We start from the raw sequence: 10095 nt of genomic DNA, 5'->3' as shown, positions 1-10095 counted from the left end.
ACCTCTGTATGTTTTTGGACTGTGGGAGGAAACCGGAGTGTCTGGATTAAACCCACGTAACACTCGGAAAATATTTATTATTTAATTAAAAGTCAAATTTTATACAAGATAAAATGTGTAAATTCTAAAATAACACATATATTACAGTAAAAAAAATATGCCAATAACCAACTTCAAGTTAATAATAAGATATTGCTTTATATGCCCTAAACTGGAGACAAAGTGAAGTTTAAAAAAAAAGTTAATTAATAATGCAACTGATGACTCGCTAAGCTTGTCCTTCCAACTCTGCAGCGAGAATTCTGAGCTGCTCTAGTAGAAGAACTCACATTTCTCCGATCCTTAAAACTCTTCACTGGCTGCCAGTTTCTTTCAGGATCATTTTAAAATTCTGGTTCTTACTTTCAGATCTATTCATGGTCAGACCTTCCATCAGTGATCTGATCCAGACTTACACCCCAGCTCGGGCTCTGAGGTCTGTGGATCAGAATCTACTGATGGTTCCTGAACTTCCGGACCAGAGGAGAGAAATCCTTCCAGACTGTTGCTCCTAAGCTTTGGAACCATCTCTGTGTTTGAAACATCTTAAGATCTTTTTATTCGTGCTGGCTTTTCCTTGATTCTCTGAGACTCCTCTGATTGTCTAGGTGGTGTCTTGACCTATTAAGTATATATTTTAAATGTGTGTTGTTTGTGATTGTTAAAGCACTTTGTGACACTGGTCTCGAAAAGCGCTCTACAAATATAAATTACTTACTTACTTACTTATAATATATCATTTTACTGTTAAACCTTTGTTGTTTTTAGCTGTTCAAATGGAAAGTATAAAACATGTATACCATTATATTAGGACATACAGTTGACCTCTTAAAAATAATAACAAATAATTATAATACATATAATTATGATACCAATAATATCTAAAATAACTAATATCTAAAATAAAAACAACAGTGAATAAAAATCATGATTAATATATCAAGAACGATAAACACTAGTACACTGCTGTTTAAGTAAAGGAATTAAAACCCTTTTTTTAATATATGGATTTCTTTCAAACATAATTGTTGTGAATACTTACTTACAATTTGCATTAAAAGTTAAAGAATATCTACGATAACAATAAATAATAATAATTAATAATGCAACTGTTTGGAGCTTAGCTTGTTCTCCCATATAAAATGTAATGATTCCATTTTAGTTTATACCACTACATTAGGACATACAGTTCAGGTATTCAAAATAATAACTTATAATAATCAATACCATAATGTCAATAAAATTAACAATAACATAAAATGGAAACGTCATAGTAAATAGATCAATAAACATTAGTTTAAGAAAATACACACTAGTGCACTGCTACAGAAGTATTGCTTCATTGCTAATAAATTAACTAGTTTTCTTAATGATTAACATCAAAGGTATACTAATGTGTTGTTGTAAGTGTGTGATGTTGTGATGTTGGACTATTGTATCATCAGTGAAAACCCTCTTTTCATTGAAATATTGACATCAGAAAATGATCTTAAGCTCCGCCCACTGAAAACATTTTTTCTGGAGATGAAATCTTGTTTACTCTAGCCTCACCCACTCTGTAATTGGTCAAACATGGAGGCTTATCACCGCGTGTCATTAATCCCAGAAGTCTCCACCTCCAAGGGACTCGTTGTATCAACAAAGCGGGCGTGATTACAGGTGGCTGGAGGAGGAGTGAAGCCATTATTACGTCATAACGGACTCTCGTAACCTCTCGTTCGCCCAGATTTTAATGCAACTTTATAAAGTAATGAGTTGAAAACATGGTCATGATGAGGAACTTACTGCATCTTTGAGTGAAAGACTTCAACATTTGAAACATGTGAGTCAGGGAAAAAGTGAAGTACAGTTTTTAAAAAAAAAAGGAAATTAATTATGCAACTGATAGCATAGCTTTAGCTAAGCTTGACCTCTCAAACACATTTTTATTATTACATTTTGTGTACATTTGTATATATTACTTCCAGAATGTGAGAATTGATGTAGTTTCACCGTTATCATTTAGTTATTTCTCTCCGTAATGTCACAAAGAATACCTATGTTGTTTTTACAAAACTGGCAATAAACCATTTTTTTCACCCACACTGGGGGGATTTCAGTTCACAAGAAAAATATCAAACATACATATACATTTTATTAAGAGACACAGTACACATATTGAGATTAACAACAAATATGAATTAATGTTAATATAATAATAATAATAACACAAAAATAATAATGTAAATTAAACACAACAATAAAATAATAATAACTACACCAAAAACAATAAACAATAGTACAAGACAATAAACACATATAACTATTACAGAAGTAAATGGGGAGTTCAAACACTAATTAAAAACCTTGTGTTTTTTCAAAATAATAATAATTGGTAGGTTTATAGAATTGTTGTTGGGCTCTTTTAGCTCATTACTTTTTTTCCCCCTTTTTTTGCTTAGTTGTGTCATTTGGCTTCAATAAATCCATATGCAGTGGTGGAGGTCGTTCACCTTGACCCTGAGACAACACAATGGATACAACAAAAACATTTGTTTTCTGGCCTTCGGGTCACCTTGACCCTGAGATAACACAAGGGCTAAAGCTGCAGTTGATTTGTGGATTTTTACATCTTTTCCAATATCTGGCTTAAAGGCTTTGACCTGACTGGAATAAAATCTATATTATAATAACACTTTATATGATTATCAGACTGTAATGCACCTTTTTTCTAGGTTCATGTTTAATTGTATTAAAGAAAACTGTTGTGACACTATGAGAACAACCAGGATATAAGAATCTTAAGAATATGACTGAAAGTGTTGCATAACAACATGTTATCAACTGTAGAGGATACTTTATATTTTGTTAAAAAAGGTGTGCTTTTGGGTCCAAGTCCTAGAGTCTTTGACTTTTCACAATATATGACTCATGCAGTTTTTAATTATCTTTCTTTTAACATTTTATATAATAGTTACTCTTCCTGTTTTTACTGTTACTAATTGAATTATTCTTCAATAAATAATTTATTAAAAGCACTAATTTGCGCTTAGATATTGAGTAGAAAAGAGTGAGTGGGAATGAGCTGCTTGGCAGTGATCTGCACTGTCTAGTGCACTTGTTTATTATTTACTTTTATTGTATTCTAAAATCAACCCAAAAACAGATATAATGTTGTTTCTCCTGTTTTGTTTTTTCCCCACTCAAATACCTTGATGGTATCAATCAGGCAGTAGCGGAAAAATACTTTAAAATGTAATCCTATTTAAAAGTGCTAAACAGGTTTATGTCGACGCTGGTAGAGAGTGGTCAGAACAATAGAAGCTGGATTTAGCAAACATGGAGTGCAAACAAAAACACTAGCATAGATAAAAAATAACAAGCAAAACAGTTATATTATAACTTTTGATGTATATAGTTGAAGCTACACTATTTTGTTTGATCTATACAAGGTGAACTATATTTTCTGGATATAGCGAATGTGTCAAACTCCAAATGTATATATAGTTATTTATATATGTATGTATACATATAGATATATATATGTTTATACTGTGCACTTTTGTTGGGGTAACTAAGTAAGAATTTCATGGTACGTAGATCAATGTGGACCTTTATAGATAAAATTTTGGCCCATTATGTGATTGAAACCATTGATATATAGGGTGTAGATGTTTGGTACAAATATATTTCTCATTGTTTCGGGATGAATTCATAAAGTTCTAACTCTATGGAAGTAAATGTGTGCCATTAGACTTTGAATATGAATTTCTAAAACTGATTTTTTTTACATTGAATTTTTACGTAGAATTTTTCATACATTGAATTCATTTTCATGTTTTTTTTTTACACATTAAATTTGACACTGAATGTATTAATACATTGAAAAAAAAGAACAGTGCATTAAATTTGATGATTTTTCAAATTCAAAGTTTGATTTTGATTCTGTAAAAATTTAGTGTAAGAAATTGAGATTCAAAGTCCGTTGGCACACATTTACTTCCATGTAACTCCGAAAATATGCAAATAGTCGGCCATTGTTTACCACGGTTTGATCCTGTAAATAATTGAGTCACAAAAGTATGTGATTTTTAAAGACTTTTGCCTCCATCTGAGAAAATATACTCATCATTTTAGTATCGACATACTTCATTTTTATTGGTATTTTTCCTGATCATGACATGTCTGAAGGATACCGACTTTCAAGGCTTATACACATTTAACAGATGCCAAAACATCCCATCGTTTTAAAGAACAAATATCAATAATCTGCCAATTATAGGCAAATAATCGACATTACTCTGATCAAAAGAATCACGTGTCAATATATGGATGCTTGATATCGTAAAAATAAAGAGAACAGATCAACTGCATCAGAAAGAGTGAGTATCGTTTAACCAGTAATTACATGTTAACCCTCAAAACATAAAGACAAACGAACTCTGAGAGGATTTAGGGAGCAAAGAAAATAGAGGCCTCCGTCTATTGTGGCAGGAAGTCCTCATTAGAGGGTTAAACCACACTCTTTGTGGGGAAATGTGGGATTTAAATAACAATGACCATGCTAATGGATCAATTTAAGAGTGGACAATAAGAACCTGCAGGATGTTAATGGGCCACTGAGACTGTGAATAGGAGCTCACATGAGTCACCACAAATATTTTGGCAGTAAATTATACGACTGTGTTGAATATCTGAGCGGAGAAAAATACAATTTACAACAGAAATATTTAAAAATGAAATTCAAAAATTGACATATTAGAGGAAATATTTTTTTTATGTTAGACTTTTTTAAATCTCTGACTTCATTGAGCTATGAATGGATGGATGATTGATGAATGGATGGATGGATGGATGGATTGATGGATGGATGGATGGATGGATGGATGGATGGATGGATGGATGGATTGATGGATGGATGGATTGATGGATGGATGGTTAGATGGATGGATGAATGGTTAGGTGGATAGATGGATGGATGGATAGATGGATAGATGGATAGATGGATAGATGGATGGATGGATGGATGGATGGATGGATGGATGGATGGATGGATGGATGGATGGATGGATGGATGGATGGATGGATGGATGGATGGATGGATGGATGGATGGATAGATAGATAGATGATAGATAGTGAGATTGTGAGATGGATAGATGGATGGATGGATGGATGGATGGATGGATGGATGGATGGATGGATGGATGGATGGATGGATGGATGGATGGATGGATGGATGGATGGATGGATGGATGGATGGATGGATGGATGGATGGATGGATGGATGGTAAGATGGATGGTAAGATGGATGGATAGATGCACCAGTGCTCCTGTACCTTGGGGGATGTTTGTATTTGTGGTGAAAGAGAGAGTGACTTCCTCCTGCAGTGATACAGTGGCTCAGTTAAATGAGACCTGAAGCTCCACGGTGTTGATTCACGAGACAAAGGATGGATTATCACACGAACTGCTGGGAGGACAGCGGGACGAGGAAAGTCATGTTGCTTAACACGTGGTGCTCTTAAATCCTCCTTTAGTGAAAGAGACTATTTTTGGACAACTTTGTTTTTCCATAAAGATGCTCGAATCACTAGAATTAAAGGGACATTTTTAGTGTATGAAATGGACAGAAAAAAGTATTTTTGTAGATTTTCAGCTTCTGTAAACTATGCCATTTGAGAGGAACTGTGCCAGCAACTTAAAAAGTAGTCGGACAGTTTCGTTTTTTTTTAGCAGTACATCAGTGGCCCCCGACGACTGGGCTCAAGACTAGTCTCGACCTTTGATGCATTTCTTCTCAAACAGAAAAGGAAAAATGATTCATTAAGTTTGAGGTGTTTTTATTTGGAAAGAACTGAATTCACTCCAAGGTAATGTTAGCCTTTGACTTTTGAAACTACGTTTCTATTTTTTTGTCACGTTTACTCGATAAATAAACCTGTAAAGTTTTCTGTTCCACTCCAGCCAATAAAAAAGACGAAACTTTTCGTGGTGCGAGAAATATAAGCGACTCCTGTAGTACTTTATGTTAAATTTACTAAATTTTTGATTCGTAAATGGTTCAAATCCCAGCAAGTTTGATCAGGTTCTTCTCAGTGTCAGAAGTGTTCATTCATCTCATCCCAAACTACAGAAATACTTAAGGCAAAAACGATTAAAAAAAATAAAGATACCACAGGTTTAAATGTTTTCATCATCTTTGTCTTGTTGTGTTGAACTGTTACATCTTTTTTTTCCTCGCCTCTATCTTATTGTTTTGATTGTTTGAGCGCTTTGTGACCCTGGTCTGGAAAATTGCTATATAAATAAAATATACTTACTTACTTACTTCTTTATATAATTTTTTTTAAAAGGCACTCACGTTATGTGATATTTTTCTTCTTAACATCACTTTATATTGTGTTGACGTGTAAATATCATCCAAAAAAAGTTTATCAACTTTTTATTCCAATAAAACTGAATAATAAGATGCACATCATTTAAGCAGCTCACGTGTCCCTCCATGTTTTCCCATCTTTTTTTTTTTTGTCGAGGGGTTGAAAACTTCTCTATAGTCCACATACTGGCCCTCGACAAGTCCCAAATGACCGGGGCCTTTATCCCGGAGCTTGCTTCAACCGGGGGTCCAGTGTGGTCCGGTCAGGAGAGGGCACTTGTTGCCCACTGAGGACTTTGCCACATTCATTTCAGGAGCAGCCTTCTCTCATTATCAGCCGACGCTCTAAACGATGGACGCGGGACAATACCGAACAGATCCCTTTATCCGCACAAGTGCTCGGGTGTTCCAGCATCCACCGTCCCCCCCAAACTCCCCTCCATCCCTGCCCACCCCGGTCTTTTCAGATACCTGCACATAAGTGAAAGATGGCGACGACACAAAAGATATCCTCAACTTTCCCTTTTCTCTCCTCGGGTGAGGCGGGCCCATTTTAGAGCTTTTTTTTATTTGTGCAAAGCCTCTCATTAACTCCGCTCATGCTGCCTCCCTCGGCTTAAGTACGACCGCTTGTAAAAAAGCTACCAATTAGTCCCTCATCAGCTCCAATTAGACGAGACAAAGCCTGAGTAAAGATAACTCCATGAGGCGGTGGGAGGCTGCTGGATGTGTGTGTGTGTGTGTGTGTGTGTGCGCTCGTGTTTGTGTACATGTGCGCAGGCTTCTGCCGGCGCAACATGGTTTTGTAAAGAAGAAACTTGTTGCCATTCAGCTTGACCCTCTACAGCGCGGCTCCCATTCAGGCTCCGGGCTCCTCAGCGAGCCCTTTTCTCAGGGCCAAGTGTTGTTGTGCTGGGAAGAGCGGCCCCCCAGGAGTCCCAGAAAGAGAGAGCCATTCAATCCTCTTTACCTGGGCCAAGCTGATCTCTCATTATTGTCTCCTTCACCCTCAATACTTCCTTAAACTCGACAAGAGCCGTTTCTTTTCGGAGGCGAAACAGGGGAAAAGGCCTTTCGCCTCATTAGAAGTGAGTTTGCACTGTCTTCTAATTACTCGGGAGGGAAACAATGTATTTTTTTTTTCATTGTGATGCTGCAGTGAAAGGAGGACTTCTGGGGCCTTCCATTTGCTGCTCACAGTAATGCATTAATTCATGAATTGGGTAACACTAATTTTCTCTTTGCCGTCCCTCTCCCTCTGTTTGTTTCCTCCCGTCTGTTTTCAACAGTTCTGACCAGCCACGACTAATAAAATTACCTCATTAAGGCCTTCATCACGACACAATAACTCCTTCATTCATCTGCCCCCCGAACGTCTCTGTGAAAGGAGGACTGGATTCGCACTGGTTCCCATTCACTGTGGTTCTAAATAATGAGGGGGTCAAGCGGGGAGATATAATTAGGAACAAGGGGGCACTTCAGCAAATATTTCAAATCTTTTTCATCATTCCGATGACGCCGATTAATTACTTCCAGAGTTGGACTCTTTCCCAAGTTATTTGTTTTGAAAAGCAAGCGATGACCTAAGCGTCCAAACAGGAACGTTAATTTCTGCCTCTGATCATAAGCTGTTCTTTGAAAGCGGACTCGTTACGAAACAAACACATGTAAACAGTGATGCTGTGTTTAATTCAAGTCGACTGCGACTGTACTGGAGCGACTCTTGGCATGTGCTTAAAAAAACCTTCAAATACCAGTGAAATTATCATTGATGGAATTACGCTGATGCTGTTGTGGGTTTAATTGCGGCTGACAACAAAGATTGTAAACATTGTGTTGTTGCCAAAATGCTAAAAAGCTGAGGAGAAGCCGAAGTGTGACATAATGTCTTTCTCTTTTTAATTGGTCGCAGGTGTCCCTGATCTTTTTGTCGCTGAAAAATAGCACATGCTCCAAAGTAGAAAAAATAAATAAACAAAAACATCTCTTAAACTATTTCCAATAACAACAAATGATTTTATTAAATAAATAGTTTGAGTTCAGAGATCGACGCTACTTGTGGAGGTAAGTTTTTTGCTGAGGAAACACTGAGCTCTAGTGGTCAAACGCAGATATTGCTCCGTTTTAAGAAATAAAAATCACGACAAACTGTATCATCATTTAAAACATTCCAGATTTGTGTATTAATTCGGGGAGAAATTAATAAATACTAACATTATCTGTACTTTGGCTAATAGCTAATGAAAAAATTTGCCTGGATGGTTTCATGTCGACTGACAGCCATCATAGGAGTGAGTTTGTTGCTCAAATGTTAATCCAAACATTGCCTGGATTAGTTATTCTAGTCAATTACATCATTTAAATGAATCAGGCAGTCCAGATGAAATATATTTAACATCACTCGGAATCTTATCTACTACAGAAGTAGTAAACATCTTAGGCCACAAGTCCAGCACACGCAAGACCCCCTGCAGTTGGCCTACCGGCCAGCAGTTGGTGTGGAAGATGCCATACTTCACCTCCTGCATCGGACCTACTCCCACCTGGATAAAGGAAGTGGTTCAGTGAGGATCCTGTTCCTGGACTTTTCTAGTGCCTTCAACACTATCCAGCCCACTCTGCTGCAGGACAAACTGACACGGATGCATGTGGACCCTGGTCTGGTCTCCTGGATTACGGATTATTTTACTGATCGACCACAGTATGTCAGGCTGAAGGACATCACGTCTGACACTGTGGTGTGCAGTACAGGAGCACCTCAGGGGACAGTACTGGCCCCTCTCCTCTTCACCATCTACACTTCAGACTTCTGCTACAACTCAGAGCCAAGTCTCGTCCAGAAGTTGCTGACGACACTGCCATTGTTGGATGCATCAGGGACAACAGCGAAGACGAGTATAGGAGTCTGATACGTGACTTTGTGGACTGGAGTGAGAGGAACCACTTGCAGCTGAACACCTCAAAGACCAAGGAGCTGGTCTTGGACTTCGGGAGGTCCAGGACAAAGCCACGTCCAGTGTCCATCAGAGGCGACGAGGTGGAGATAGTGGACAACTATAAGTACCTCGTTGTGTGGCATGACAGTAAACTGGACTGGTCCTGCAACACAGACCATGTATATAAGAAAGTTCAGAGTAGACTGTACTTTCTGAGGAGGCTTCGATCATTTAACATCTGCAAGAAGCTCCTCTGCATGTTCTACCAGTCTGTGGTGGCCAGTGTCCTGTTCTATGCTGTGGTGTGTTGGGGTGGAAATGTGTCCAAGAGGAGTGTCAACAGGTTGGACAGGTTGATCAGGAGGGCTGGCTCTGTGGTTGGAATGAAGCTGGACTCACTGGTGACAGTTGCTGAGAGGAGATCATTGAACAAACTACTGTCCATCATGGACGATGACAGTCATCCTCTGAACACTGTCATCAGTGAGCAGAGAAGCAGAATGAAGCACGAATGCTCCTACCCAGGTGCAAAACAAATAGACTCAGGGACTCATTCATCCCTCGGGCTATTAAATTGTACAATTTCGGGGGCAGGAGTGGAGTGAGAGTATCTGGATGTTCTGTTCTATGTTAGTCTTTGTATCCTTTGTCTTTGTTGTTTTTCTTTGGTCTATGTTCTTTGTCTTTATCTTTAGACTTAGATTGTGTAATTGTGTTCTTTCTCTTTATTTCTCTTGTTCTTATTTTATTTTGATTTTTTATAA

The sequence above is a fragment of the Callionymus lyra genome, chromosome 5 (genome assembly GCF_982586985.1).
Source record: "Callionymus lyra chromosome 5, fCalLyr1.hap1.1, whole genome shotgun sequence".
Taxonomy (NCBI): domain Eukaryota; kingdom Metazoa; phylum Chordata; class Actinopteri; order Syngnathiformes; family Callionymidae; genus Callionymus; species Callionymus lyra.
Note: the sequence above shows the minus strand (reverse complement) of the source record.